General features: G+C 40.8%; 1 protein-coding gene and 1 long non-coding RNA gene across 2 annotated transcripts in view; one reads left to right on the forward strand and one right to left on the reverse strand.

Moving 5' to 3' along the window:
- LOC121037264 (uncharacterized) overlaps window positions 1-4,135 on the reverse strand; it is a 10,698-nt gene extending 6,563 nt beyond the window's left edge. The window contains exon 1 of the long non-coding RNA XR_005793682.1: window positions 3,226-4,135. This is a non-coding gene — a long non-coding RNA (uncharacterized LOC121037264). The remainder of the gene's footprint in view (window positions 1-3,225) is intronic.
- FHIP2A (FHF complex subunit HOOK interacting protein 2A) overlaps window positions 1-19,384 on the forward strand; it is a 96,930-nt gene that overhangs the window by 21,741 nt on the left and 55,805 nt on the right. The gene's annotated exons all lie outside the window — the stretch shown is intronic.

Raw genomic sequence — 19,384 nt, forward strand, 5'->3', positions numbered from 1 at the left:
AGAGAGAGAGAGAGAGAGAGAGAGAGAGAGAGAGAGAGAGAGAGAGAATCCCAAGCAGGCTCCTTGCTACTAGCACGGAGCCCGTCTCAGCTTGGTTTCACGAACCATGAGATCATGACCTGAGCCGAAATCAGGAGTCGGCCATCTAACCAAATAGCCACACAGGTGCCCCACATTAATTTTTTTTAAGTAGAAGAAACAAATTAAGTGCTATTTTTTTAAACGAGAGAAAAGTATATTACTTGCTGATAATTCATCTACTAGAAAATCCAAGAGTATTTACACTAATAGTACTTGAACTATAGAGTATGGTTTAAAACAAAAATAAACATATAGAAGTCAATACCTATCTTACACATCAGAGGTAGTGTGTTAGAAGATATAAGGGGAAAAGATCCTATTTATGGTGTCATGAAAAACTACAAATTTCTCAAAATATCATTAGAAGTGTTAAAGGCTCTGTCACCCACTAGGATTAGACAACCTGTGCATTTGAATCTGTTTGATGGTGAGTTGTGGGAAAGTTGGGTGAGGACTGGCTTATCTTTAGGTTTGTGCACCTTCAAAATTTATCTTTCTTTTAGGAAAACTTACTTTGTATGAAAAGCAAATGCTGGTGTTTTTTTTGTTTTGTTTTTTTTGTTTTTTTACTTAAAAAACAACCTTATTAATAGATGGACAAACAATACAGTGTTACACTTGGATTAGCCAAACGGGTCCCATGAAATGATTTGATCAGACTGCCACCTACAGGTGGCAGGAAAAGCACAGTCGCCCGGAAATACCACCTACCATGTATCAGGAATGGTATTAATCATAAGGTTGCCAGATAAAATACAGGACTCCCACTTAAAATTGCTTTCAGTTAATTATCAGTACTTCTGTAGTAGAAGTGTGTCCCAAATATTGCCTGTAACATATCTATACTGGAAAATTATTCACGGTTTATCTGAAATTCAAATTTAACTGGGCATCTGTAGTTTTATTTGCAAAATCTGGCAACCTTTGAAAATAAAGATAATAACGTTGACTACACTCTGCTTGCTGCATAAAACGTTTCATTGGCCTCAGGGGAGGGTTGGAGCATCTTAACGTAAGAACATTCCTGTCTCTGCTCCCATTTTTCTCCTCTATCCTTAGTACAAGCTTCCCATCAACATCAGAATCTTTCTTTTCCTTAGGTACCTTGTGTGGCTTAGAATACAAAGGTTCCTCATTTGTCTTTTAATATTGCTTGTGATAATTTTATTATGTAGTCACATCTTACCTCAGGACTTCTTAAGTGAATGTCAAAATTATCATAGCAGATTACGATTGAACGATACTCCAAGATAAAAACTAATATTTTCCAGCGTGATTTTCCAAAGTAATGTTTTTCTGTATCTTTGGAAAGACATGCTGGAAAATATTTTATCTCCAGAGAATTTCATGTCCTTATTTAAATGTTAATGAAAGAAAAGTCCAATTGAACTTACAGTGCATGTTTGTATGTATCTGGCTCTGTAACTTGCAGAGCCCTGTGCAATATTAAAATGTGGAATCTTTTGTTCAAAAATGATTAAGAATTTCAGCATGGTAATGGCTCAGCATTAACTCAAGCATGGCACCCTTCTAAGAGCAGGGTCCTGACTAGTCAGGTCTCTTGCTCTATATATGATTTTCCCCCCAACTGAATGTATTTAGAATGGAAATCTCTCTAAAGGAAGTTCCTTTTTGCTTACACTAGAAGTATAGGAGCAACGTAAAGTTTGTGATGTTTTGAGATCTTTCTAAATGGAGACAATTAAGAAGAAAATTAAGCTTATAACAACGTGGACTTTGCAGTCAATTCAAGGCCTGGGTTCATGGCAGCCTGGAGGACTCATTGGTTGGCTTTAGGGATGCACAGACTCCCTGTAATTATAATCAAAATTGTGTGTGTGTGTGTGTGTGTGTGTGTGTGTGTGTGTTTACATGTGCATTCTTCAGGAAAGAGCTTTCATCTAATTTTCAAAGGGATAAATAACCCAAAAGGACATAGGAACCACTGTTCTTTGAAATTATTTCTCTTTATTTTGGCTTTATCTCTATGGCCAGCCATGTTCTGCTTAAAGAAAACTCTGCTGGTAACTGGTTTAAAGTTTTTTAAATGAAAGGGATTGGTGCAGATTTTTAAAACTGCGTTTATTTCAAAATATAGAAAAGAAATAGAAAAAGAGAAATATAAGGAATAAACAGGTATATCAGGGTTTTCGTCAGAGAAATGAAGTCTGAAAGGATCTACATTAAACCCTTACATCTTAGCTGCTGCCATCAGAAAGCTTGAGATAGTAAAATTGATCTTTAATTGCAGTATTTCTCGTGTTATAATATACAATATTTACCATGTATTGGGCACTGTCCCAATAATCATTTACAACCCTAACTCACTCAATCCTCTTAACAACCCTATAGTCTCCATTGTAGAAATGAGGAATCAGAAGCAAACATGTTAAGAAACTTGCCCAGTTACACATAGTGAATGGTGGACCACTGGCCACAAAGTCAATATTCCTCATAAGCTTTTCCCCCCCTCATTATTTGTAGGTCCACTTAGATATCAATAGTTCATAGAGCTTCCAATTAGGCAGTATGAAGATTAAAGAATTAGAACACTGAAAACGTATCCTTCCAGAAAACTTTTTTCACTCGGCTCCCAGGATACCACTCCTCTGTGGGTTTCCTCCTGTCTCTGCCTGGCTGAGTCTTCTCAGTCTTTGTGTGGGAATCTCCCCTTCTCCCCGTCAGTCCTTGAACCTATTCTCTCTGACTATATACACTATATATACTCCTTAGGCACACTAATCCAGTCCCATGACTCTAAATGCTGTCCATATGTTGATGATTTTCAAATTTGTATTTTCAGGTTGGGACACTCCCTTGAACTCTAGATTCATGTATTCAGCTGCCTTCTAAACCTCTCCATCTGGGGTCTATTCAACATCTCAAATTAAACATGGCCAAAACAAATGCTACTCCCCCCGCCCATCAAGACTCCCACAGTCTTCCCCATTCAGGAAATGGCAACCCCATTCTTCAGTTAGAGCAAAAAAGTTTGGAGCCATCGGTATCTCTTCTCCCTCTCTCATACCCCATGCCAAATCTATTGGCAAATGAGGTCAATTTAACCTTCAGAATATGTCCAGATGAATCGAAAGCCAAAATCCATCTACCTTTCTTAACCCGAGTCACCATTATCTCTCTTACCTGGATTATGGCAAAGCCCGTGTGGTCATGAGAATATGCTTCTCGGAGCTCCCAGTGTGGAAGGATACTTGATTGGTGGTCCCATCCATCAGTGAATTCACATGGAGGCCGCACTTCCCACAGACTGTTTCCAGCTTCTGGCCAGTCAGGAGCACTGGGGCTGGCCCATTCCTGGGAGATGGGGGGTTTCCCTGATGGGTGACTTTAACTCAAGGACTCTCTGTTGGCCTTGCCAACTTTTCATAGAATTGCACGGTAGTTTCAGACTGCCCCCTCTAACCTTCCTGCCCTGTTCTGTCCCTTACCTGGGTCAGACCTACAGTGTATTCTGGAGGCTCTTAATGTCTATTCTTCTGGGCCCTCTCCATGTGCCCTTCCAGGTGTCCCTCTTAATGAATCTCTCACACACCTAATCCCAACAGGCCTCCTCACAGGCCTTCTCACAGGCTGTTCATTGGTCTTCCTGCTTCCACAATTACACTCCGACGGTCTCTTCACATAGTAGCCAGAAGGGATCACGTGAAAACCAAACTCTTCGCCTCAGGCTCTATCTAGGCTCTCCAAGATCTGGCCCTTGCTTCCCCCATGGATCTCATCTCCTCTTTGCTGACTCTGCTTTGGCCCCCACAAATCTCCTGGCTATTCTTAACCCTTTACGTATAGTTTGCTTCACTTTGCACTTGTCTTTCCCTCTAGAATGCTTGTGTCCCAGACATAATACATATCTTGGTCCTTCTCATCATTCAGGTCTGTCACTCTCTATCATCTTATCCTGCTTTATTTTTCCTTCATAGTATTTAATCGCCATTTGATATATAATGTATCTATTTTGATTATTTATTTGCTTGCTGACTCTCTGTCCCCACTACAATACAAGTGCCATGAAAACAGAGACTTGGTATTCACTCCCATACCCCTAACACGAATACAAATGCCTGGCACATAAGTACTTAATAAATTCTATTGAACGAATCATAAACTTATTAAAAATCATGTAGAGGGTCATAAAAACCAAAGGAATTTACAAACATAAGTTTGATTAGGAACATCTGAGTTTTCTTTATTATCATTATTATTATTTTTTAAGTTTCTATTTATTGGGGTGCCTGGGTGGCTCAGTTGGTTGAGCGACCAACTTCGGCTCAGGTCATGATCTCACAGCTCATGAGTTCAAGCCCCGCATTGGGCTCCGTGCTGACAGCTTGGAACCTGGAGCCTGCTTTGGATTCTATGTCTCCCTCTCTCTCGGCCCCTAACCCACTTGCTTTCTGTCTCTGTGTCTCTCAAAAATAAATAAACATTAAAAAAAATTTTTTTTAAAGTTTCTGTTTATTTACTTTGAGAGAGAGAGAGAGAGAGAGAGAGAGAGAGAGAGAGAGAGAGAGAGAAAGTTGGGGAGGGGCAGAAAGAGAGGAAAAGAGAGAGAGTGAGAGCAAGAGAGAGAGAGAGAGAGAGAGAGAGAAGCCCAAGCAGGCTCCACCTGTCAGCACAGAGCCCGATATGTGGCTCGAACTCACGAGCCGTGAGATCATGACCTGAGCCAAAATCCAGAGTCGGACATTTAACCTGCTGAGTCACCCAGGCACCCCAGGAACATCTGAATTTTCTGAAGAATGAGAACACAACTAGAAAAATTAGTACCATAAGTAATTAAGGACACACATTTTTCTTTTCTTTACTTTTCTTTTCTTTTCTTTTCTTTTCTTTTCTTTCCTTTTCTTGCTGATTATAAAAAACAATGCTATTTTTTCAAAACAAAATTCAAACTTCACATTTATCACTAACCTACTTAATGTAAAACATGAAATAGTATTTTATCTCAAGCAAGCTCAAGCCATACTTAATTAGCTGGATTATAACCAGGAAAGTGCTAAAATGTCAAGGGAGTAGACGTTGTCTTTCTATAATTTTTGAGAGAATAAGTGATACCATGGAATATTTAGCAAATCTATTTTTTTTCAAGCCTAGAGAGAAAAATATATAGGAAAACATTAAAAAATCTCCCTAATGCTGGGAATATATGACAGCAAATTAACTTACTAACTGTAATGAGAAGTAATTGGAAATACATCTGAATTTTTGTGAGATTTAATGAAATTGGAGTCTTGATCACACTTGAGGTTAATTTTTCAAAGGGTCTGTGTTCTCATGAAACCCAAACCTATTTTTCTACTTTTCCCCTACTTTTCTCCTTTTCCTCTCCTTTTCTGTTTTTAACATTTTACTTTTCTAACTGTAGTCTTAAGGAAGGAGAAGTAAAATCAAAATGTTACCTAATCACACTTGGAAAATCTGAGTCCCAAACTGTAAGTCAATGGGTCACACAACATTTCTCTGACATAATAGTCATGTGCATCCAAATGGCAGACTCTACGGCATGGAAATAGAAGCCACAAAGTGCTTTCTGGCAATCTGCCCTTTTCTGAATATCACATTTAGAGACAACAGACAGAAATGCAGACTCTACATCCTGTCATTGATTCACTGCACAGGAAGGTCAGAATTACTGAAGTATTTCAGTGATATAACTACTACTGGGAGTCTATGCTATTTTTTCAAGTGATTCAAAGAAGCCAAGTAGAAATTGCATTTCTGGTTTTATCGCTAAGCTATTGCACACATCTGAATTCGTCCTCTCAATCCTTCCAAAAATGATGGCAAAAAAGATGTGAGCATGCTTTAGAAATGCTTAAGTATTATTATATGCTGGAGACAAAGAAAATATTTACCTCACTGAATTTTATTCTGCATTCCAGGAGGAAGCATCATCCAGTTTTCATTTGATTTTCAAAACTATGATCCATTGAGGTTTTTTTAGTTCCTAGCAACTCCTCAGTGTGTTCAGTGTGTGTTCAGTGCAAAAGAAGTCCAAGATATATCAGAATACAGCATGATCTAACCGAATATTGAGTTGAGAGTCTGGAGCCCTCTGTTCTCATTTCAGACTGGATGCTAACTAGCTTTCTGACTTGGAGGAAGTTATAAAAACTCTCAGTATTATTTATCTGTTGTTAACAAGTCATCCCAAATCTAGTGTCCTAAAACAACAGCGAGCGTGTATTATCTCCGAGTTTCTGGGAGGGATTCTGGAGTTCCCTCACTGGTTCTGGCTCAGGGATTCACATGACTTTGCAGTCAAGATGTCAGCTAGAGCAGCAGTCATTTGACGGCTCGCCTGGGGCTCGAGGCTTTGCTGCTAGACTTACTCAGATGTCCGATGGAAGAGGCTTCAGTTCCCCACCGTGTGGGCTTCTCCATAGGGTTGTTCATTATATGGCAGCTGGCTTCCCTCAAAGTGAGTGACCCCAAGAGTAAAAGAGTAAGTAGGCAGGTGCTGTGATACCCTTTGTCACCTAACCTCAGAAACAACTACGACCAATTCTGCTGTATTCTGCCGCTCACGTAAGCTAACCCTGGTGCACTCTGGGAGGACTATACGAGGGTGTGAACAACAAAAGATGGGAATCTTGAAAGCTGTCTACCACATTCTCTGATCTCATTTTCTTCATCTATAGAGTGAGGTCTTCTAACTAGATGATCTTTTAAGGTTTATTTATTTATTTTGAAAGAGAGAGAGAGGGAGAGCATGAGCAGGGGAGGGGCAGAGAGAGAGGGAGAGAGAGAATCCCAAGCAGGCTCTGCACTGTCAGCATGGAGCCTGATGTGGGGCTCAAACTCATGAACTATGAGATCATGGCCTGAACTGAAATCAAGAGTCAGGCACTTAATCGCCTGAGCCACCCAGGCGCCCCTAACTAGATGATCTTGAAGGTTAGTGACTTCCTCTCTCTCCAGTGCCACTCCCAGACCTTGATTTTCACTCTCACATAGAAAATGCTAAGCCTCTTAGCTTTAAGCCATATGGCTGTGCCAACCTCCACCTGTCCATGTTGCTGTCATTTATAGACTTCCTGGTCACTATCCTTCATCTCGGGAACTTAGCACCTGCCCTACAGTTGTCCTTCTCACTCCAAGTCCTAACGTTATCCTAAGACTGCCACATCCTCATGGATGGCCCATCCTTGATGACCCATGGCCTTCCATGAACCACTTTCGGGATAGATACCTCACACCCTTTGTCTCACCGTCTTTCTTTCACATCTGCCTGGAAGAGCCTTAGTTCTGATTGATTTCAACAGATTATCTTACATCTTCTCTATCACCTACAACCAGGTCACTGAAGGCTTCTGGAGAAGATCGCATGCTAGTGTGGATGGGATAGATGGTTATCATATTCACACAGGCTTCCAAAGTCGTCTGCCAGTTTCATAGTCAAAGTCCTCTAGTCAGCTCTCTCTTTCTGGTCTCCATACAGGCTCTTTCAGATACTCTCCGCTTTCCTCAAAACTCCATATCTGCTTCTGCCACCTCTCCCATCATCCTCATGTGCGTTTTTACTTTCCAAAGAAAATAGGATCCATGAGCTGAGACTCTTTGTGTCCAGACCTACTCTTTCCTCCTTTCCTCTTAATGAAAGAGGAGCTTCACCTCTGATCTGAAGTCAGTCCTTCTGCCGGTGCCTAAAACTCCACTCCCTCTCACCTCCTCAGAAACTCTGATTTTTTTAACCCGGTGCAATCTCACTTCCACCCTCCCATCTTCCCTGGAGTAGTCTCTTAGTTTATTCTGTTGACTTCCTCTTTTGTCTAAAACTACTGTCCATTATGGTACCACTAGCCACAAGTAGCTAGTCCCGAATGGTAAATCCTCACCAGGTTTCAAAAACTTAGCATTAAAAAAAAAAAAAAAAAAAGAATGTGCATTATCTCTTTAGTCACTTTATCGATTATATATAATCACTTTCTGGGGGGGGTGGGAGGAGTTGAGCGGGACAGGAGAGCTAGACTGGCAAATTCCTAAATATTCTATTCTTTGATCTGGCATTATGAAGTCATCTGGTCTACTTTATCTGAATGACACAACACTTTTTTTCTGTATATATACAGAAATACATTCTGCATATATATATACAAAGATAAATTCCTCACACAGTTGAACCCATCATAAAATATGCTATCTTTATTCATGAAGAAAAAAATTAGTGGGGTGCCTGGGTGGCTCAGTCAGTTAAGCGTCTTACTTCGGGTCAGGTCATGATCTTGCGGTCCAGTCCACTGGTTTGAGCCCCGCATCGGGCTCTGTGCTGAGCCCGGAGCTGAGCTCTCAGCTCAGAGCCTGGAGCCTGGAGCCTGGAGCCTGCTTCAAATTCTGTCTCTCTCTCTCTCTGTCCCTCCCCTATTCTCACTCTGTCTCTCTCTCTCAAAAATAAACATTAAAAAAATACTAAAAAATTAGTTATCTGTTATATTAACTGTGTTCATAAAGTAAATAACTATGTAATGACTATTTTTTCCAGCAGACTGAAATGACTATTTTATCCTTTATCTCACTTATATCATATACTATGATACGCCATATTATATACAGTGCATAGTATGGTACACTATTCTATGTGTAATATTTATACGTGAGATTAATAATGCTGCAGATGCTACTAGTATTTGAACATAGGGCTTTTTTGAATTTTAGCCCAATGGAGCCCCTTCCAGACCTTTGACCTCCCGAACAATAAGATAATAATTTTTTGTTCCTTTAAGCTACTAAGTGTGTAGTAAATTGTTAAAGCAGCAATAGGAAACTAACATACTAGTTTTAGATTCTGAAGTCTTTTTCTTTTTTATTTAACAACATGCATTTATTATTACAAAGTTTCCGTGGGCCAGGAGGTGGCCTAGTTTAGAGTGATCTTCTGCTCAGGGTCTTGCAGACTGCACTCAGGCATTGGCCTCGCCATGCTTTCTTGCTGGTTTTCATTCAGGGGCTGCTCTCAGCTCCCAGAGGCCCCCAAAGTTCCTTATCGTGGGACCCTCTCACAACATGGCTATCTGATTCTTCCAGGCTAGCATGAGAATTACTCTGACCTCTAGATGCAGATTTCTTTTAAATTTTCTCATCATGATAAGTGTACTCTTTAATCCTCATCACCTATTTCACTCAACCCCCCCCCCCCCGCCCACATATATGCCCCACACAAACTATTTCCTATAGTTTGTTCTCTATAGTTAACAGTCTTGTTTCTTGGTTTGTCTCTCTCTCTTTTTTTCCCCTTTCCTTGTTGTTTTATTTCTTAAATTCCACATATGAGTGAGATCATATGGTATTTGTCTTTTTCTGACTTATTTCACTTGGCATTATACACCCTAGCTCTATCCATGTTGGTGCAAATAGCCAAGATTTCATTCTTTTTTCTGGCTGAATAATATTCCATTATATATATACCACATCTTACATATCCATTCATCCATTGATGGATACTTGGGCTGCATCCATAGTTTGGCTATTGTAAATATAAGGGTACATGTGTCCCGTTGATTTAGTGTTTTTGTATTTTTTGGGTAAATACTCAGTAGTTTGATCACTGGGTCATAGGATAGTTCTATTTTTATTCCATACTATTTTCCTCAGTGGCTGCACCAGTTTGCATTCCTTTGAACAGTGGAAGAGGGTTCCTTCTTATCCACATCCTCGCCAACACTGGTCGTTTCTTGTGTTTTTTATTTTAGCCATCCTGACAGGTGTGAAGTGATATCTCCTTGTGGTTTTGATTTGCATTTCCCTCGTGATCAGTGATGTTGAGCATCTTTTGATGTGTCTGTTGGCCATCTGTATGTCTTCTTTGGGGAAATGTCTATTCATGTCTTCTGCCCATTTTTTAAATTGGGATTATGTGATTTTGAGGTACTGAGTTGTATCATTTCTTTACATATTTTGGATGCTAACCCTTTATTAGATGTGTCCCTTGCAAATACCTTCTCCCATTCAGTAGGTTGCCTTTTAGTTTTGTGGATTGTTTCCTTTGCTGAAACTTATTATTTTGATGTAGTCCCAATAGGTCACTTTTGCCTTTTTTTAAGTTTGTTTGTTTGTTTGTTTGTTTAATCTCTACACCCAATGTGGGGCGCGTGCTCATGACCCTGAGATCTAGAGTCACATACTCCTCTGACTGAGCCAGCCAGGTGCCCCTATTTTTGCTTTTATCTCCCTTGCCTCAGGAGACAAATCTAGAAAAACGTTGCTATGGCCAATGTCAGAGAAATTACTGCCTGTGCTCTCTTCCAAGGATTTTTTTTGGTTTAGGTCTCATATTTAGGTCTTTAATCCATTTTGAGTTTATTTTTGTGTATGGTGTAAGAAAGTGGTTAGGTTTCATTCTTTTGCATGTAGCTGCCCAGTTTTCCCAACACCTTTGTTGAAGAGACCATATATCCATTCCTCCTTTGTCGAAGATTAATTGACCATGTAATTGGGTTTTGTATCCTATGCGTCCATTTTTACGCCAGCACAATACTGTTTTAATTACTACTGCTTTCTAATATAACTTGAAATCTAGAATTGTGATAACTCCAGTTTTGTTTTTCTTTTTTCGAGATTACTTTGGCTATTCTAGATCTTTTATGGTTCCGTACAAATTATAGGATTATTTGTTTTAGCTCTGTGAAAAATGCTGTTGGTATTTTCGTAGGGATTACGTTAAAAGTGTAGATTGCTTTGGGTGGTATAGACATTTTAACAATAAATTTGTTCTTCCAATTCATGAGCATGGAATGTCTTTCCATGTGTCATCTTGAATTTCTTCCATCAGTGTTCTACAGGTCTTTCACCTCTTAAGTTTATTCCTCTATGGTTTATTGTCTTTGGTGCAGTTGTAAATAAAAGGGATTATTTTCTTAATTGCACTTTCTTCTGCTTCATTATTAGTATATAGGAAGGCAAGAGATTCCTGTACATTGATTTTGTATACTTTGACTTTACTGAATTCCTTTATCGGTTCTAATAGTGGAGTCCTTAGGATTATGTATAGAATCATGGCACCCACAAATAGTGAGTTTTACTTCTTCCTTACCAATTTGGATGCCTCTTGTTTCTTTCTGTTGTCTAATTGCTATGGCTGGGACTTCCGGTACTCTGTTGAATAAAAGCGGTGACAGTGGACATCCTTGTCTTGTTCCTGACCTTGGGAGAAAAGCTTTCAATTTTTCACCATTGAGTATGATGTTGGCTATGGGTTTTTCATATAAGATCTTTATTGTGTTGAGGTATATTCCCTCTAGACCTACTTTGCAGAGGTGGTTTTTTTTTGTTTGTTTGTTTGTTTTTTTTGTTCTGTTCTTTTTAATCGTTAATGGTTCTGGTTTTTTTGTGGTGTCTTTATCTGGTTTGGGTAGCAGGACGATACTGCGCTCATGAAGGAATTTGGAACTTTTCCTTCATCTTCTACTTTCTGGAATAGTTTGAGAAGAATTGGGACTCACTCTTCTTTAAATGTTTCGTAGAATTTGCCTGTGAAAGTCATCTGGTCCTGGACTTTTCTTTTGGGGGCATTTTTTGATTACTGATTCCATTTCACTGCTGGTAATTGGCCTGTTCAAATTTTCCATTTCTTCCTGCCATTCTTTCGGCAAGTTATATGTTTCTAGGAATTTATCCATTTCTTCTAAGTTGCCCAATTTGTTGGCATATAGGTTTTCATAATACTCTGTTACAACTGCTTGTATTTCTGTGGTGTTGGTTGTTATCTCTCCTTTTTCATTAGTGATTTTGTTTATTAGGGTCCTCTCCCTTTTAAAAAAAAATTAAAAAAATTTTTTTGATGTTTATTTATGAGAGAGAAAGAGAGAGAGCGTGAGTGGGGGAGGGGTAGAGGGAGATGGAGACAGAATCTGAAGCAGGTTCCAGGCTCTAAGCCATCAGCACAGAACCCGAAGTGGGGCTCAAACCCACGAACCACGAGATCATGATCTGAGCCAAAGTCGGATTTAAAGAAATAGCCCCTGGTTTCATTGATCTGTTCTATTGTTTTTTTTTTTTTAAAGTTTCTATATCATTTGGTTCTGTTCTAATCTTTATTATCTCCTTCCTTTTGCCGGGTTTGAGTTTCGTTTGCTCTTTTTTCTAGCTCCTTTAGGTGTAAGGTTACGTTGTTGGTTTGAGAATTTTCTTGCTTCTTGAGGTAGACTCTAAATAGTCTTTTGACAGTTGTTACCTATCCAATAGTTTGTACATTATGTCTATTGCTGAACAGAGAGAGTTAATTTTGATCTGGTAAAATCCCTCAATGTTCCTCTTTATGTTGACTTTTGGGGTCTTGTTGAAGAAAATCTTCCCATTGTATAGTCCCCTACATTTTCTTTCATTTGTTTATACAGATTTTCCTTTCATGTCTATGCCTTTAAACCATTTGGTGTTTGTTTATATATACGTTGTGATAAAGAGATTGAGCACAATTTTGTTGCTTATAGCCATACAGATTTTTTTAATGGTCTGCGTTGTTATATTGGTTTATCGGGCCCTTCCTCCATTGTAACTACGCAATCTTGTTGCTTTGGCTTTACAGTTCGTTTTTTTAAATTGAGGCAAAATTCACACAACAGAAAATCAAACATTTTAAAGTGAGGGGCACCTGGCTGGTTCAGTCAGTTAAGTGTCTGACTTCAACTCAGGTCACGATCTTGCAGTTCATGAGTTTGAGCCCCGCGTCAGGCTCTGTGCTGACAGCTCCGAACCTGGAGTCTGCAGGGATTCTGTGTCTCCCTCTCTCTGCCCCTTCCCTGCTCTCACTCTATTTCTCTTTCTCTCCCAAAAATAAATAAACATTAAAAAAAAGTTTTTTAAGTGAACAATTCAGTGGCTTTCAGTACATTCACAGTGTTATGCAACCACTACCCCTATGTACACAGTTGCTTTTAATATTTGGTAGGATATGTTCAACTTTGCCTCGGTCTCGTCATCCTTAAACAAAGACAATGACATAACCTAACTCATAGAGTGGCTATTAATATTTTTCAAAAGCAGTATGTATTAAGTGCTTAGAATTGGGCTTGGTATTAGTTATTATAATATTATTATATCATATTATTGCAATATGGTAAAAAAAACAGTACAAGATGAGTGATATTATTTTCTTTGTTTTTTTAATGTTTATTCTCATTTTGAGAGCAATAGAGTACGAGCGGGGCAAGGGCAGAGAGAGAGGGAGACATAGAATCAGAAGCAGGCTTCAGGCTCTGAGCAGTCAGCACAGAGCCCAATGCGGGGCTCGAACACACGAACCGCAAGATCATGACCTGGGCCGGGGTCAGATGCTCAACCGACTGAGCCACCCAGGTACCCCATGATGTTACTATCTTTTGTCAGCACCTCTGCCTCTTCCAGACTCTGTATCTTGTAGTAGCTCTGGTCTTGTTTCTTCAACCTCTTCTCTTCCCTATCTACATGCATCCCCTTGGTGACTGCATCCAGATTCATGTATGCAAATTTTCATGTAAGCCTTGACCTCCCCACTGAGCTCTAGACATTTCCAAGTGCTTCTTCAGCATCTTCACTGGGAGGCCTACTTGAGAGCTAGCAGTCCGAAAACAGAACTCTTGATTCCCCTCCTATGAGAGTCCACTTCTCCCTCAGTATTTCCATATTTAAAAACGATAACATTATTGCGGTCATTCAGGCCAACACTTTGGTGCCCTCCTTGATCTTGCTTTTCCCCCCACTCATATCCAATTTTTTAGCAAATCTTGTCTGCCGTACCCTTGAAATGTATCCAGAGTCCAACTACTCAACACTTCCTCTACCACTCAAGCCACCGTTGCCTCCTGCTGGAATAACGTGAGCCTCCCATTCGGACTCCCTGCTTCCATTTTTGCTTTCCCCACAGTCTATTTTCAACATAGCAGCAAGCAGAGAGATCTTTTTAAAAACATAAGTCAGGGGCGCCTGGGTGGCGCAGTCGGTTAAGCGTCCGACTTCAGCCAGGTCACGATCTCGCAGTCCGTGAGTTCGAGCCCCGCGTCGGGCTCTGGGCGGATGGCTTAGAGCCTGGAGCCTGTTTCCGATTCTGTGTCTCCCTCTCTCTCTGCCCCTCCCCCGTTCATGCTCCGTGTCTCTCTCTGTCCCAAAAATAAAAACGTTGAAAAAAAATTTAAAAAAAAAAATAAAAAAAATAAAAACATAAGTTAAACATTTCGGTTCAAAACCCTTCAATAGTTTCCAGTTTCACTCAAAATAGTTGCCAGTTTCCTCTGGCAGTTGGTCTAATTGAGAGGTGTTACCATAACTGAGCAGGTGTTTTGGAAATTCATGGAGGACTACGGCAGGGAACAGTATCAGACATCCTGCAATATACAGGATATTCCCATAAAAGAAAGAATTGTCTCTTGTCCTATAGAATTCTTGAATTTCTGGCTGGATATTCATGCAGGTGAAAAACCTATTTACTATTACTTGAGTACTTAATATGTAATAAAATGTCCAGGCATACACGGCTCTGTAAATTAAGGGGAAGTGGCACATTATTTTGTTTGGAACATTACCAACAATTTTGCTCACCACTTTGCAGAATCCCATTATTCTTGGCGACACCGTGTGCTATTTGCGTCCTTTGTATAACATACCCGAACAAATTTATAGCTATCATCTTCACGCTGATTTCACATGTAGATATAAACATCTTTTATCATGTTCTCTATTGTAATTCAGTCTCTGCATTTATGTGTTAAGACCCACATAGTCCTCTTAAATTTGGTCCAAACCTACTCTCCTCAATTCCACTTTCTGGTATAGGTGTAGGTCTTTGCCAACTGCATTTCCCTTTTCCAGGTAACGCTGTCTTCGCTTCTGCAAGCAGGGGATGCTAGAGGCAGAAGAAGAAAAGAGACTGCCTCTTCCTGTCCTGAGCAGTTCCTGCCATTGCGACTTCAACAACACGGCTTCCCTCTGGTGGCAGCCCTCTGCTACAGTCTTTCGCTTCCTTGGCACTTCCGAAGTGAACCTTAAGGTGTTCCCCTGTACTGGTTATGAGCAGAAAAGCACCTCTTTCTCAGGGATCTAAGCCCTAGCTGTATGGGGCTTCTCTTCCAAGCCTCTAGTCTCTGAAAACACCAGTGTCTTCTCTTTGTTCCTCTGACAGGTTATTATATCTGGGCCTCAATGCTTGCTTTTTTTTTTTTAGTTCTCTAAGCTCCATTGCAGCACATTTCTTGTATCAAGTTCTCTCTGCTGAACTGACTGGTGTAGTCTCTGTTTTCCTAACTGCATTCTCATGAATACTTGGTGCCAAAGTGGTTCCAGGAAACAGACCCTCAAAGATGGCATTTGGGATTGTTTGGTTATGTTCATAACTTTGCAATCAGTGCTGAGCTCTTTGCTGATAAAAAGTGGGGATCTGGTTATCTGTGGTCATACAAGGCGTCATGATTACCTAACGTGTCACCTATAGTTGACTGTGAAAAAGTGCCCACTGAAACAAGTGGCCTGGAGGACCCAGTGGTGGTTGCACGTGACTGCTATGGTAATAATGATGGCTACAAGAACTATGGGCTCAATGGCTGCTTCTAACCATGCTGGAGAGCTTATGGAAAGGAAATAACAAGATCAGGGTTTTAAATTTTCATCTCAGGTCACAGCCAAGGAACTAGAGTATCTATGGTGGCCCTAAGATAATCTATTTCTTATAGTTGCAGGGTCAAAAATCATATCCAGAATTGAGTTGTCTGGGTTGTAAAACAATAATTTGAGCTGAATTCATAGACTATGCATGCCTCTTATGTTCAACTGATGGCATTAAGAAGGAGCAGACCTGAGGCTTGAAATGGGTACCTCGGATGGAATCCAACAAAGATGAGAATTTGAATTTCCAAGTCCCTCTGGGTCCCTCTTGCCAGCACAGCGGTCCCTCTTGCCTGCTCTCCTGTGTCTGAGGAGAGGTGATTTGCTCAAAGATCTTGTGCAACCTCACCTTAGGGAAGGTGCCTTGCAAAGACATGACTATCGTTCTCAAGACACCCTGACCAGCCCTGAATGATTCTAGACTCCAACGTAGAGTTAGATCTCAGCATACTCCAAGGACATGAATACAAAGCTTGGCCTAGGATGACATAGCTTATATTCTCCAAGAATTTCCAGATTTTTCTAACATATAGAGAGATAAAAAGTAATGCATGTAAAGACTAAAACTAATATGTATTGGAAATGGATATGAAGAGTGCTACTCCAAAGAGGAAAGAATACAAGATAGGATTAGGGCAATGTACTGATACAAATGCCCTTGCAAGAGATTCTGGAGATAATGTATAAACTAGCAAACCTATCAGCTTCCCACCACACTGCTGGAACTGCTTGACTGCTTGATGATTACAAGGCAGAAAACTCAAACCCCTAATCACAGATTAAGCCAAATGCAGGACTAATTTTGTTACCTGACAGATACCGCTCAATAGTGACACACTTCAGGACGAGGTCCTTATCTTATTTATTGTTTAATGTTTATTTATTTTTGAGAGAGAGAGGAGGTGCGTGCGCGGGGGAGGGGAGACAGAGGATCCGAAGTGGGCTTTGCACTGACAGCAGGGAGCCCGACGCGGGGCGTGAACTCACAAACTGCGAGAGCACGACCTGAGCCAAAGTTGGATGCTTAACTGAGCCACCCAGGCGCCCTGAGGTCCTTACCTTAAAAGGGACTTTTCTTAGGAAGACTAGTTTCTGCTAAAGGTCAGTGTTGTTAGTAGCGGACCCACTGCTTCTGTTTCCCTACCATGGCTCCTTAAACAGTGTCAGTGTCAAGGTGCACAGTGTAGATCCCACTTTCTCAGTTCACAGCTGTCAAGTCAGTTCTTGCAACAACTACAGGTCTGATTAATCCACAAATACGGGGACCCAAAACAGCCTCATCACCGCTAACTCGGTTTCATTTTCTCAAGTTGTGCCTTAGAAAACTTTAATGAAATTGCAAAAGCCTATAAAAATGGTTCTTAGAGCAGGAGTGAGAAAAATAGGAGGACAATAGGAGAAGGAAAAAATAACACTTCCTTAAATAGCGTTTTCTGTAGGTCTGAATCAGTCAGGATTCAATCAGAAGTCCAGAACCATTAGGATGCCACACACACACACACACACACACACACACACACACACACATATACACACCCACAGATTTATTTCAGGGACTGGACCTTATGCTGTAGTGGGAGCTGATAAAACAGTCTGTAAGGCTGTCTTCATATCTGATGCTAGAGCTTGAAATCTGCAGGGCAGGCAGTTGAGAAAAAGGATGTCAAGCAGGGACAAACTGAAACCCATGAACATGAATGGGAACTCATGAGGACTGACGGGGACCTGTGTCAGTCACTGTCTCCAATTCCAATGGTGGGGGTACCCTGCTATCGTCCTGTGGCAAAGAGATAGAAAGCACACCTGGAGGAGGAGCCAGCTGAGGGGAGATCCAGGTGAGGTGACACAGCCGTGGCCTGGCTGCCCACACCCTGGAGGTGAGTCAGCAGGTAAACAACAATGTGCATGAGCTACAGAAGCACCCCCAGGGACCCTTCCCCAACCCTCTGAGCATAAACAATTACATGGCTGCTGCAGTGCGTTTGCCCTGCAAATCTCACACAAAAATGTCTCTCGTGGCACACCCTAGCTGGAAACATAGAAGGGAGGGAATTATGGGAGATGTAGTTCAGCCACCGATTTCCCCACACTACAAAGCCTCCAGCAGTCAATGGATTCCTTGTCACCTTAGCACACATACACATCTCTTTAAACTACAATTTCCAAATGAAGACAATTAAAACATCAAGTTTCTACCTAACATGTACAATTATCCCATATATAACTAAAACCACATTAACCATATTTCCCAGAGAGGCTACGGGTGATGTTCATTCTTCTTTGAGCTAATTTATGCTCTCTCCATTATATATATGCTATAATTTGAATACTGAGATGATAGGGGAATAAGAGGGGGGGAGAAAACAACTTCTTGGTACCCACACACATACACCAACATATATAAAAATAAGGAAGAATTACTCATCACTGCTTTAGCCCTTATTTCTGCAACTGGTCATATGGTTGTAACTTGTGTATAGCACCTTCTACTACTAATTTCATATTTCCCTTGCCCTCAGCAAGTGCCTCAGGCTGGCTGTGGTTTCTTTTGACTCAAACCTTTGTTCCAGAAGAGACTGGGCCATTGGCAATACAGCCTGAATTGATTGTTGTAATTTTCCACTGACTGTTATCATAGGACATGGAAGCAGCCCAGGGGATATCCTGCGTTCTAGACATATTTCTCTTTGCTCCTACTGAGTAGTAGCAACCCAGCTCTCCTTTTAGAGTCAGGATAAATGACCCCAGCCAGTGCAATCCCCTCCTTGTTTGCTTGTTAACTCATTGGCAAGAAACCCAGAGTGGGCAGGTCGCAATCCTAACTTCCAGGTCAATGGAATTGCTACTGTGTCTCCTTTTTGGAAACATTCCTCTCTTTACAGCTAAGACTTTTAAGCCAGCAGAGTCTAAAGTTATGCAGATGAAAAACAAATTTTACACACCCATTTCCACCCTTAATTTCCAGACCCATAAATCGTGTTCCAGGAGAAACAGCTCCAAATATTGCTGATTTATTGGCGCATACACTGCATCCTAGAACACGCTGCCTCAACACTGCATGACACCGTCACTTCACTGTCACCGAGCTTTTAAAATGTGATACCACTGTTTAGCAAGCCAGCTGCCTCAGGATTATAAGAAATATGGTAAGCTCCGAGAATTGCATGAGCAGCACGGACCAATTGCCACATTTCATTTGCTGTAAAATAAGTTATTTGATCAGAAGCAATGCTGTATGCAACACAATAACAGCAAATAGATTTTTAAGTCCATAAATTATGGTTCTTGCCAAAGCACTGAGGGATGAGAAGCAAATCCATATCCAGAGCAAGTGTCCATTCCAGTGGACACAAAATGCTGCCCCTTCCATGATGAAAATAGCGCAGTTGAATCAAGCTGCCACAGGAAATTGACTTAGGCCCACAGGGAATGGGTTTATATCAGGGGCTCAGTGTTGGTCTCTGCTATTGGCAGGTTGGACACGCTACGGTGGCTTTGCTATATTGGTCTTGGTGAATGGAAGTCCACGTTTCTTATCCTATGTTAACCTCCCATCCTTGCTGAGGTGGCCACCTTGTAAGCCCACTGGGAAATAATAGGAGTGGTTGGAGACATAGGCTGACTGATGTCCACAAAATGGATCCCCTCCTCCAGCTGATTAAAACTCTGTACAGCCACCTCTGAAGAGCATTTACATGGGACGCAAATAGATTTATAC

This window comes from Herpailurus yagouaroundi, unplaced genomic scaffold (assembly GCF_014898765.1).
Source record: "Herpailurus yagouaroundi ecotype Mexico unplaced genomic scaffold, PumYag 163, whole genome shotgun sequence".
NCBI classification, from domain to species: domain Eukaryota; kingdom Metazoa; phylum Chordata; class Mammalia; order Carnivora; family Felidae; genus Herpailurus; species Herpailurus yagouaroundi.